The sequence below is a fragment of the Ornithorhynchus anatinus genome, chromosome X5 (genome assembly GCF_004115215.2).
Source record: "Ornithorhynchus anatinus isolate Pmale09 chromosome X5, mOrnAna1.pri.v4, whole genome shotgun sequence".
Taxonomy (NCBI): Eukaryota; Metazoa; Chordata; class Mammalia; order Monotremata; family Ornithorhynchidae; genus Ornithorhynchus; species Ornithorhynchus anatinus.
Window position 1 is genome coordinate 43,581,676 of NC_041753.1, and position 10,919 is coordinate 43,592,594.

Sequence of the window (10,919 nt, forward strand, 5' to 3'; positions counted from 1 at the left end):
TATTTGCGATCTCGCTTTTTATTGTTTATTGTCGTCAGATTTTGAATTTGATCAGGTCGCCCCTTAATCGAGTCTACCCCCGACCCTGGTCATCACCCCTTTTATTAACACGACTATATTGTATCATACTGTATCATGTTGCTATATTAGCACCACTGTATTGTATCATATTGTATCATGTTGCTATATTACCGATTTCGTTTATTACTGTTTATTGTTGTCAGTGCTGCCACCCACCTCTCTGGCCTCGCCATGTCCCTCCTCCCCCCCTCCCCCCTCCCGCCCCTTCCTATCCTCCCCTTCCCCTTCCCCTTCCCCTCTCTCGCTCAGCTCTTTCCCGCTCTCTCCTCTGTCTCCTCCCCCCCTCCTCTCTCCCGCCCTAGAACCCCACTTTACCAGCGCTACCCCTCTTCCCCCTCCCCCTACTCTTCCCCCCACCTAACCCCCTCTTCACCCCCTCCCCCCTTCTCTCTTCCCCACCCATGCCCCATCCCAGTCCTCTTGTCCCACCGCCACCCCTCATCCCCCTCTCTTCGTCCAGGGCCCCGCCACCTCCTTCCCATCCAAACCCTCCCCTCCCCCCGCCCTTCCCCCCCTCCTCCCCTTGCACCCACAGCTACTTTCAAGTGTGGCCTCTGGAACCCCCGCTCTGTTACAGGCAAGCTACCTTTCATCCATGACCTTTTCCTCTCCCGCTCTCTCCTCCTCCTCGCCCTTTCGGAAACGTGGCTCTCTCCCGAAGACACGGTCTCCGCCGCCGCTCTCTCCAGCGGAGGCCTCTCCTTCTCCCACTCCCCCAGACTCACCGGTAAGGGAGGAGGCGTCGGCTTCCTCCTCTCGCCCCGATGCCGCTTCCGCACTATCCCTCCTCCCCCCTCCCTCTCCTTCCCCTCCTTCGAAGCCCATATCATTCGCCTCTACCACCCACTCCAGATACTTGTCGCCGTCATCTACCGCCCTCCCGGTCCCACCTCCGACTTCTTCAACCACCTTGACCCCTTTCTCACCTTCCTTCTCTCCTTCTCTCTGCCCACTCTGATCCTTGGAGACTTCAACATCCATACGGATGTACCCGACGACTCCTCTGCCGCCCGCTTGCTATCCCTCCTCGACTCTGCCGACCTCCTCCTCCACCATACCGCGCCCACTCACCGACTCGGTCACACCCTCGATCTTGTCATCTCCTACCGCTGCACTATCTCCTCACTCACCAACTCTGAAATCCCTCTCTCGGACCATAACCTTCTCACCTGCCTCATCTCTCACACTCCCTCCCCCTGCAAATCTTCGCTACTGCCCCACAGAGACCTCCGCTCTCTCGATCCCATCCGTCTTTCCAATAGCATCTTGCCTCACCTTGCCGCCCTGTCCTCTCTTCCCACTCTCGACGATCAGGTCTCCGCTCTCAACTCCACCCTCTCTACTCATCTCGACTCTCTCGCCCCCCTTTCCCTCCGCCGCTCTCGCGCCACTAACCCACAGCCCTGGATCACCTCCTCCGTCCGCCTCCTACGCTCCTATGCTCGAGCTGCTGAGCGCTGCTGGCGAAAGTCCAAGCACCAAGCCGACCTCACACACTTCAAATTTATCCTTTCCTGCCTTAACTCTGCCCTCTCCTCCGCCAGGCAAAGCTTCTTCTCCTCCCTCATCGACACCCATGCCCGTCACCCCCGCCGATTGTTCCGGACCTTTAACTCTCTCCTTAGGCCCCCTGTTCCTCCCCCTCCCCCATCTCTCACCCCTAATGATCTGGCCACCTATTTCCTCATGAAAATCAACACGATCAGGTCTGAGCTCCCCAAAGTCACCCCTCCGCCTCTCCCCTCCCCCCCAACAACCCCCTCCCCTACTTTCCCATCCTTCCCTGCAGTATCCTCAGAGGAGATCTCCTCCCTCCTCGCAAGTGCCACCCCCTCCACCTGCGCCTCGGACCCCATTCCCTCTCACCTTCTTAAAACCATCGCCCCTGCCCTCCTCCCTTCCTTAACTTCTATTTTTAACCACTCAATCTCCAAGGGCTCCTTCCCCTCTGCCTTCAAACACGCCCACGTCTCCCCCATCCTAAAAAAACCTGCTCTTGACCCCACTTCCCCCTCCAGTTATCGTCCTATCTCCCTACTACCCTTCCTTTCCAAAATCTTAGAACGAGTCGTCTACAATCGATGCCTAGAATTCCTTAACTCCCATTCTCTCCTAGACCCCCTCCAATCTGGCTTCCGTCCCCTCCACTCTACCGAGACTGCTCTCTCTAAGGTCACCCATGACCTCCTTCTTGCCAAATCCAATGGCTCCTACTCCATTCTGATCCTCCTTGACCTCTCTGCTGCCTTTGACACTGTCGACCATCCCCTCCTCCTCCATACCTTATCTCACCTTGGCTTCACGGACTCTGTCCTCTCCTGGTTCTCCTCTTACCTCTCTGGCCGATCATTCTCGGTCTCCTACGCTGGCGCCTCCTCCCCCTCCCATCCTTTAACTGTTGGAGTTCCTCAAGGGTCAGTTCTTGGCCCTCTTCTGTTCTCCATTTACACTCACTCCCTCGGTGAACTCATCCGCTCTCACGGCTTTGACTACCATCTCTACGCAGATGACACGCAGATCTACATCTCCGCCCCTGTCCTCTCCCCCTCCCTTCAGGCTCGCATCTCCTCCTGCCTCCGGGACGTCTCCACCTGGATGTCGGCCCGCCACCTAAAACTCAACATGAGCAAGACTGAGCTCCTCATCTTCCCTCCCAAGCCCGGTCCGCTCCCAGACTTCTCCATCACCGTGGATGGCACGACCATCCTTCCCGTCCCGCAGGCCCGCAATCTCGGTGTCATCCTTGACTCGTCCCTCTCGTTCACCCCACACATCCTATCCGTTACCGAGACCTGCCGGTTTCACCTCTACAATATCGCCAAGATCCGCCCTTTCCTCTCCACCCAAACGGCTACCTTACTATTACGGGCTCTCGTTATATCCCGGCTAGACTACTGTGTCAGCCTTCTCTCTGACCTCCCTTCCTCCTCTCTCGCCCCGCTCCGGTCTATTCTTCACTCCGCTGCCCGGCTCATCTTCCTGCAGAAACGATCTGGGCATGTCACTCCCCTTCTTAAACAACTCCAGTGGTTGCCTATCGACTTCCGCTCCAAACAAAAACTCCTCACTCTAGGCTTCAAGGCTCTCCATCACCTTGCCCCTTCCTACCTCTCCTCCCTTCTCTCTTTCTACCGCCCACCCCGCACGCTCCGCTCCTCTGCCGCCCACCTCCTCGCCGTCCCTCGGTCTCGCCTATCCCGCCGTCGACCCCTGGGTCACGTCCTCCCGCGGTCCTGGAACGCCCTCCCTCCTCACCTCCGCCAAACTGATTCTCTTTCCCTCTTCAAAACCTTACTTAAAAATTCACCTCCTCCAAGAGGCCTTCCCAGACTGAGCTCCTCTTCCCCCTCTACTCCCTCTGCCATCCCCCCTTTACCTCTCCGCAGCTAAAGCCTCATTTTCCCCTTTTCCCTCTGCTCCTCCACCTCTCCCTTCCCATCCCCACAGCACTGTACCCGTCCGCTCAACTGTATATATTTTCGTTACCCTATTTATTTTGTTAATGAATTGTACATCGCCTTGATTCTATTTAGTTGCCATTGTTTTTACGAGATGTTCTTCCCCTTGACGCTGTTTAGTGCCATTGTTCTTGTCTGTCCGTCTCCCCCGATTAGACTGTAAGCCCGTCAAACGGCAGGGACTGTCTCTATCTGTTGCCGACTTGTTCATCCCAAGCGCTTAGTACAGTGCTCTGCACATAGTAAGCGCTCAATAAATACTATTGAATGAATGAATGAATTCTCTGGACCTCAGTTACCTAATCTGTAAAATAGAGATTGAGATTGTATTCAACCCGATTTACTTGTAACCAGCCCAGTGCTTAGTATAGTGCCTGGCACATAGTAAGCTCTTAAAATAAATCACAAATACCACAATTATTATTATGTGGGAGAGGGACTGTGTTTAACCTGATTAGCTTGTATCTACCCCAGTGCTTAATACAGTGAGAAGCAGTGTGGCTCAGTGGAAAGAGCACGGGCTTTGGAGTCAGGGCTCATGAGTTCGAATCCCAGCTCTGCCACTTGTTGGCTGTGTGACTGTGGGCAAGTCACTTAACTTCTCTGTGCCTCAGTTCCCTCATCTGTAAAATGGGGATTAAGACTGTGAGCCCCACGTGGGACAACCTGATTCCCCTATGTCTACCCCAGCGCTTAGAACAGTGCTCGGCACATAGTAAGCGCTTAACAAATACCAACATTATTATTATTATTATTACATAGCAAATTGGAAGCAGCATGGCTCAGTGGTAAAGAGCCTGGGCTTCGGAGTCAGAGGTCATGAGTTCGACTCCTGGCTCTGCACTTGTCAGCTGTGTGACTGTGGGCAAGTCACTTAACTTCTCTGTGCCTCATCTGTAAAATGGGGTTTAACTGTGAGCCTCACGTGGGACAACCTCATTACCCTGTATCTACCCCAGCACTTAGAACAGTGCTCGGCACATAGTAAATGCTTAACAAATACCAACATTATTATTATTATTACATAATAAGGATTTAATAAATAACACAAAAAAAGATTCTGTGAGAAATTCATGGTTCCACTCTATATTCCCAAATAATCAGAAGTGAATCACACAAAGTTTAATTTTAAAGTAAGGAAAGGAAGTCAGGAAGCTGTAGTAAAATCCAAATATCAAAATTTGATGTAGTCTCCAGTTAGCAATTAATCAATTAATAATATTTATTTAGAGCTTGCTATGTGCACAGCACTGTACTCAGCCCTTGGAAGAGTACAGTGGAGATGGTAGATGTGATCCCTGCTATCAAGGTGTTTACAATCTAGTGGAGAGCGCCCTTAATTGGTTCCATGTAACCAGTGTTAAGCAAAGGAGTGTTAAAAGAAGTATATTTTTTTCCAGAAAAATAATGTGAAGTGTGTTAATTCATTTGCTAAGACCCAAAAAGTTTTAGTAAAACAATATCAATATATTAAAAAGCAGTGATTAAAAACAATATAGTTTCAAGATCAAACAACAGTGTAAATATGTACCGATAATGAAAGCTTTTGAATGAAAGGGCTTTTGTGTATGTATGTAAATCCAGTAATTCATTTTCAAAGGATTATCCTTCACAACTTCAGCAAAAAGACACCTTATGCTAGGAAAGATAGGCCATTATCTAAGCTAAATAGATTTGTTATTAACTAGAAATGAGCTATCATCACTCTATTCAAGCCAGCCAAATTACTGGGAAGAAGGGGAGTACTCAAGCCAAGGTAAACTTTGAACCTTGAATTGAGAGGGCACTGTAATTCCCGCATTTATATTCAGCACTGCTATCCTGGAAAGAATCTAAAGAAGAGCATTATAATGGGAGATGGTTAATCCAAACAAATGCCTATTATCTTCCAAACAGGTTTCTTTCGAATAACCATATAAGGGTGTTTTTATTTATTAGCGAAGTTCTAAAGAGGGTGTACTGGCACCACATGGCAAAATCTTCCTCAAGGCCAAGTCCAACAACAGACAGCCAGTCAGATTAGGAAAAAAGAGCAGGCAGTTTCACCTTCTGATCTTTAGAAAGTCCCTTCCTCGAAGCTTATGGACATGAAGGCTCCTGTGAAATGTAGTTTCCCTAAGGGATGTATCTGCTGCTTTATCTGTTCTGAAAGGAAACTGCCCCTAGAAACTGTACCTAGGTTAGGTTTTGATCATGTCCCACCAGTAACATGACAGCAAATGCAACCCTACCAAGGATCTGGAGAGAGAAAGAGAATGCAGAATCCTTCTGTTTTTGGCTCTGGTCATATTACAGCTGGGCTGAGGCAAGCAGATGCCCAGCAGCTGGTGACTGTACATTTCAAGCCCTATGAAAAATCATTTTAAGCTCAGCACAGCATCTTTTATTTTTGAGTCAACAGCTTGGTCACATTTCTCTGCCAATTGCTTTTATTCAGTTAGTGTTACACACAGCATAGCCTTGTGAACAGTTTCAGCGAAGAAGCCCAGAATCAAATGAACAGACTTATCGTGTCTACACCCAGTGTGCATGTTTGTGTTGACAGAATTTTTTAGAAGAAAAATCTGTTTTAGCCCACAATGCCCCCGGGGACAATCCTGGTGCTCAGTGCCTAAGAAATTCTCGCAGTGGGTGGGCTGTGTAGTTGCAACTACTTAGTCCCATGCTCAAGCCTGTCTCAGGAACTGACATCAACACAATCAGTGGTATTTACTGAGTGCTTACTGTGTGCAGAGCACTGTACTAAGCACTTGAGAGAGTACAATATCACAATAGACACATTTCTTGCCCACAACGAGCTTACAGTCTAGAGGACACAACAACTGGATTCAAAGACACTACCTCAGCTTTTGCCATCCCACTGTCCCAAGTTCCCTCCATGCCAGTCGCCTGTCTCGGTGGTCTCAGCACCATCTCCCAAGTTTAGGCAAATGGTAAGATGTGGGGTAGAAGGTCAGGCATTGGTTATAAATGAAACCGATATGAAAACCAAGACAAAAGGAATCTCTATTCCAGACCTGCTGCCCTGTCTTCTAAAGTACAACCTAGTCAATCTTCAGGCATACTGGACTGAATTGCAGACAATAAGCTCACTTACCAATCCCATTTTTGAGAGAAGGAAAATTGATCTGTTACCGGAATCTAAGATGCTGTTTAGTTTTTTCAAACTGCCATACGGTTTGCCTGTTGTAAACACTTGGTAGAGTGAATTAACTTAAAGGTCAAGACTGAAGCAAATTAGCATCTGTGGTAGGTTATTTTTGTCTGAATTATCCGGAATAATTGCCCCAATTTCACTGTTTGCACTGCTAATTGATTTCTCGCCAAAGAAGAACAATTGTGATGATGGGCATCTGGACACCAGGAAGCCAACTGAAAATATCAGTCCATTTCACATGTTCCTCTGAACACATCATGTATGTTGAGAGCTTATATTCACTGCTGCCCCAGACCAGAGAACCAGAAGAACTAGGTACATTATAACTTTTCTGATTCTATGGGTCATCCAGTCTCTGAAAAATAACTCTAGATACTAGTTTAAGGAATAATCAAAAAGGAAGAATTAGGAGAGAAATGCTGAAGTCGGCCAAGAGCATGCTGTGTTAATTGATACTGGAAGGAAATTTAAGGTATGGAAAAGAAGCAAATAAGGTCAACTAGAGTAACTGTAAATTTGATATAGTTTTTAAAATAAGATGATTACAACTACTCTTTGTGATTAGCCACACAAAATGAGAGAACACTTTGAAAAAAATATATTTACGATGATCAGATCCCAGTTTTGATTAACTGGTACTTTGGTGGGGGTCTGACTTTATGTGTCCTTCTCTCCAGTGGAAAAAAATGAAAGGTGGGATTTTTAAAAATGGGATGATTACCTCCAGGCAGATTTTTCTGGGAAACGGAGATTAAAAAAAGGAAACAGGGGGCAAGTCCATATATACAGGATGTCTGACAACTTCCTAACCATTTGAGACACTGGGTGTAAAACAGAATATTCTAAAAAACACAGATTGGAAGTACCATCTTCAGGATCTGAAGCAACTTCATGAAAAGGGACCATGGAGGTCACAGCCATCTTGGAGCTCTGAGAACTGTAGCTGACACCCCATGGTATACATGTACATATGCACAAACCGTTTCTTCTGACTATGTGATGCATTCCTAACTCCCTAACGGCACTCTAGCAAAGCTCAGAGTGGAACACTCTTTATGGCAAAACTGAGTGTACAGTATGATTGGCTCTCATGCTTGTAAATTTCCACTCTACATACTTGGTGTTCATTTTTTCAGCCCCGTTTTTTCCCAAGTTTTGTACTCCTCTATTTAGCTTAACTCTACCTTCACACCCTTGAAATGTTCCCTCTCATCTTTCTTACCTCCATCCTACACAGTGTAACATTTCATAGCTAATGCTGCCCTTAGTTTTCTCTTGCAGCAGTTTTCTATTTACCCTACACTATTTGCCCTGGTTTTTTCTTCCACCTTGCAAATGCTTGTTACTAGATTTTTTCTATTATCTTATTTTTGGTCTGGAATGCATTCCAAAACTCCTTCAGCTTTCTAAAATGGCAATTAACAAGCCAGCTCAGTGTCTGACTTTACTGTGAACTGTGACATGACACTATCTACAAAGATAGGGATATTCCACCGGGTGACAGTTTTATAGCATTTCTTCCTTTGCAAGTAACAATGTAACTCTAATTTAAAGGATTTGAGCCAGATGGGTTAATCTCCTGACTGATTTCCTTTCTTTCATTTTTAATATATAGCACTGTTTGGAAATTCTCAATGGGTAAAATTTTTAGGAGGGGAAATTAATCTTTTACATTATTGATACTAATCAATAGATAACTCCTTTGAGCAAAAGTTCATTGTATTTATTTGAATAATCAGTGCACAACTTTTGAAATACTCTCTTTTAGTGCTGTGTGTTTTTTTAATCATTTCTTTGTATCAGCAGATTTTATAGGCTATCCTTTATAAGCTGTGCCCTGTTCCCCATTTTTTTTTTCCACAACCTTCTTGCCCAACTTTTTAGATTTGTAAGGAGAGATAGTGTTTGTGGGAGCAAGGGACTAAAGTACAAACCTGAGTCAGACTCGCAAACAGATGCTTTACCACAATGCTATGCCAATGCATCTCAAAACCCTTCTGTTTTAGAATCCCTAGTTTCCTGTAGAATTATACCAACAAAGGTATAGGGGAAAAATGGCATATCTTTGCAAAATTCAACTTTCAGCTTTCAATACTACTGTATCTGCTATGCTCTAATTTGAATTTGAAAGTATTCTGAATTACCAATTAACCTCAAATAAATGAATGACTTGAAAAGTAAAATAAATTGTAAGAATTAAATAAATGTAAGAAAAGACACTTTGGTTTTCACTCTTAAAAGAATAGTTGAGCAGTATCAGGCCAACAGTTTTTTTTAAAAAAACCTCCCCATACAATTGTAATATTCTTTTCATGAATTGCACCTTCACTAATATTGAAAGAAATATATATATGTTTATATGTGTGTGTGTATATATATATATATGTACATACATAATCATTAAGAAAAGGAAGACTAGCACCAGCAAAAAAAGATAAGTTGAAATGAGATTTTTTTTTTCCTTACAGGAAAAAAAACAATAACAACAACCTAAAAGTAGTATGTGGAATAATACACAGTTAAACATGTGATATTATGGGTCATGGGGATTTGCAGATTTCTTTTTAAGAAGCAAAGAAAACCTGCATATTCTTAGAAATGTCTAAGGGCATCACTGCACTAAAAGGATTTAAATCGCAAAGGTCACTTTCCCTTAAACACTCAAATTATACAAAACACATTGTTATTTAAATTGAAAACTATTTTTTTTTCACCTACAGGAGAAATGGAAGTTCAGAGGGAAAGCAGTAGATTCCATCAGAAATATGTAGGTTCCAACCCCAGCTCTACTCTGGATTCACTATGTGTCCTTGAGAAAAGCATGCAATGAATCTGGACTTTTGTTTCGTCATTTGTAAAATTGGTGCTGCTGCCAATAATGGAGAAGCACGAAGATCAGTAGTGAGTGGTCAGTTTTATAGGGCTCCGATCCAACCCACGATTTCAATGAGGGATGCTCCTGCTTATATTTCTTTTATTGGTGGTGTGAAAAGAAGTCAGATAGGATGATCCCTTTTAGCCGGACACAGTGTGAAGTGGTTCTCAGTTTTAATGAATGTCTACCCACTCATAGATTCACCATAAAAGATATATAGGTGTTCTTGTCTTTTGAAGATGGTGAACTATTAATAATGAGGCCCTATCCATGCATGAGACTATGACTGGGAATGAATGACTGGCAAGGCTGATGCATAACCGACACTCCCTTCTGCGTGCATTGTGTGTATGTAAAAATAGTTCCTGGCAGTGCTTTCTCACTTGTCCTGTACAAGACCTGTCTCTGTTTTTAAATCAGTCTCTTGGTATCCCGATCTGAACTCAAGAAGAGCAACCCTTCTCCCTACTGCTGCACCACAGTCCAGTCTATCTGCTGCAGTGGTCTTTTGGCTATGCCATATCCTCTGAGATTGTGCTTCATTCAATTGTTTATTCAGCTCTCCTGGTTTGTGTGTGCCCATTTTCACCATCAAGCAGCCAATCATCCAGTCTTCTCATGTGTCCTGCCCAGTGAAACTGTTTCTATCAACATGGCTTCCGGGCTAGTAAGCTGATTGTGTTCCACGACCTTGTAATCTTATAATCTTGTCCTGCCATCTGATGAGTCCAATAGCTTTAGTAGACACGATCTCTGCTCAAAGCTGCTGACCTTTGGCTTCATCGCACCTCAGCCCCTCACTAACATGGATACACACATTTGTTCTAATCATCTCTAGCAGTGCCTCAGCTTTAACCTCACCTATTCTGATTTAACACTTTTGAATCACTACCCTCTAACCTGCTACCTCATCCACACCCCCAGTCCCCTGAATTTGGTCCTCAGCCCCTTCCACAACTGTACTCTCGATCCTCTCCATCACTCCAAGGCTACTTCACCTCTCCTGGACTTCCTGCCACCCCCCATACCCCTAGATCCCATTCCTTTGTCACTCTCGCACCACCAATCGCCCAGCCTGGGATCACCGTCATGATCTACTTCCTCCACTCCTGTGCCCATGTGGATGAATGCAGCTGGCAGAATCCAGGCTCCAGGCCAATTTCTTCCATGACAAATTCATTCTAGAGTACTATAACTCAGCTCTGTTTTCTGCTCAACGACTCTACTATTCTTTCCTCATCAGCTTGCATTCCCACCACCCCCTCCAAATTTTCCAGACCTTCAAATACTATTAAAACAACCAAAAACCTTCCACTGGCTTCCTGTGTCCCTCCACATCAAAACCTGT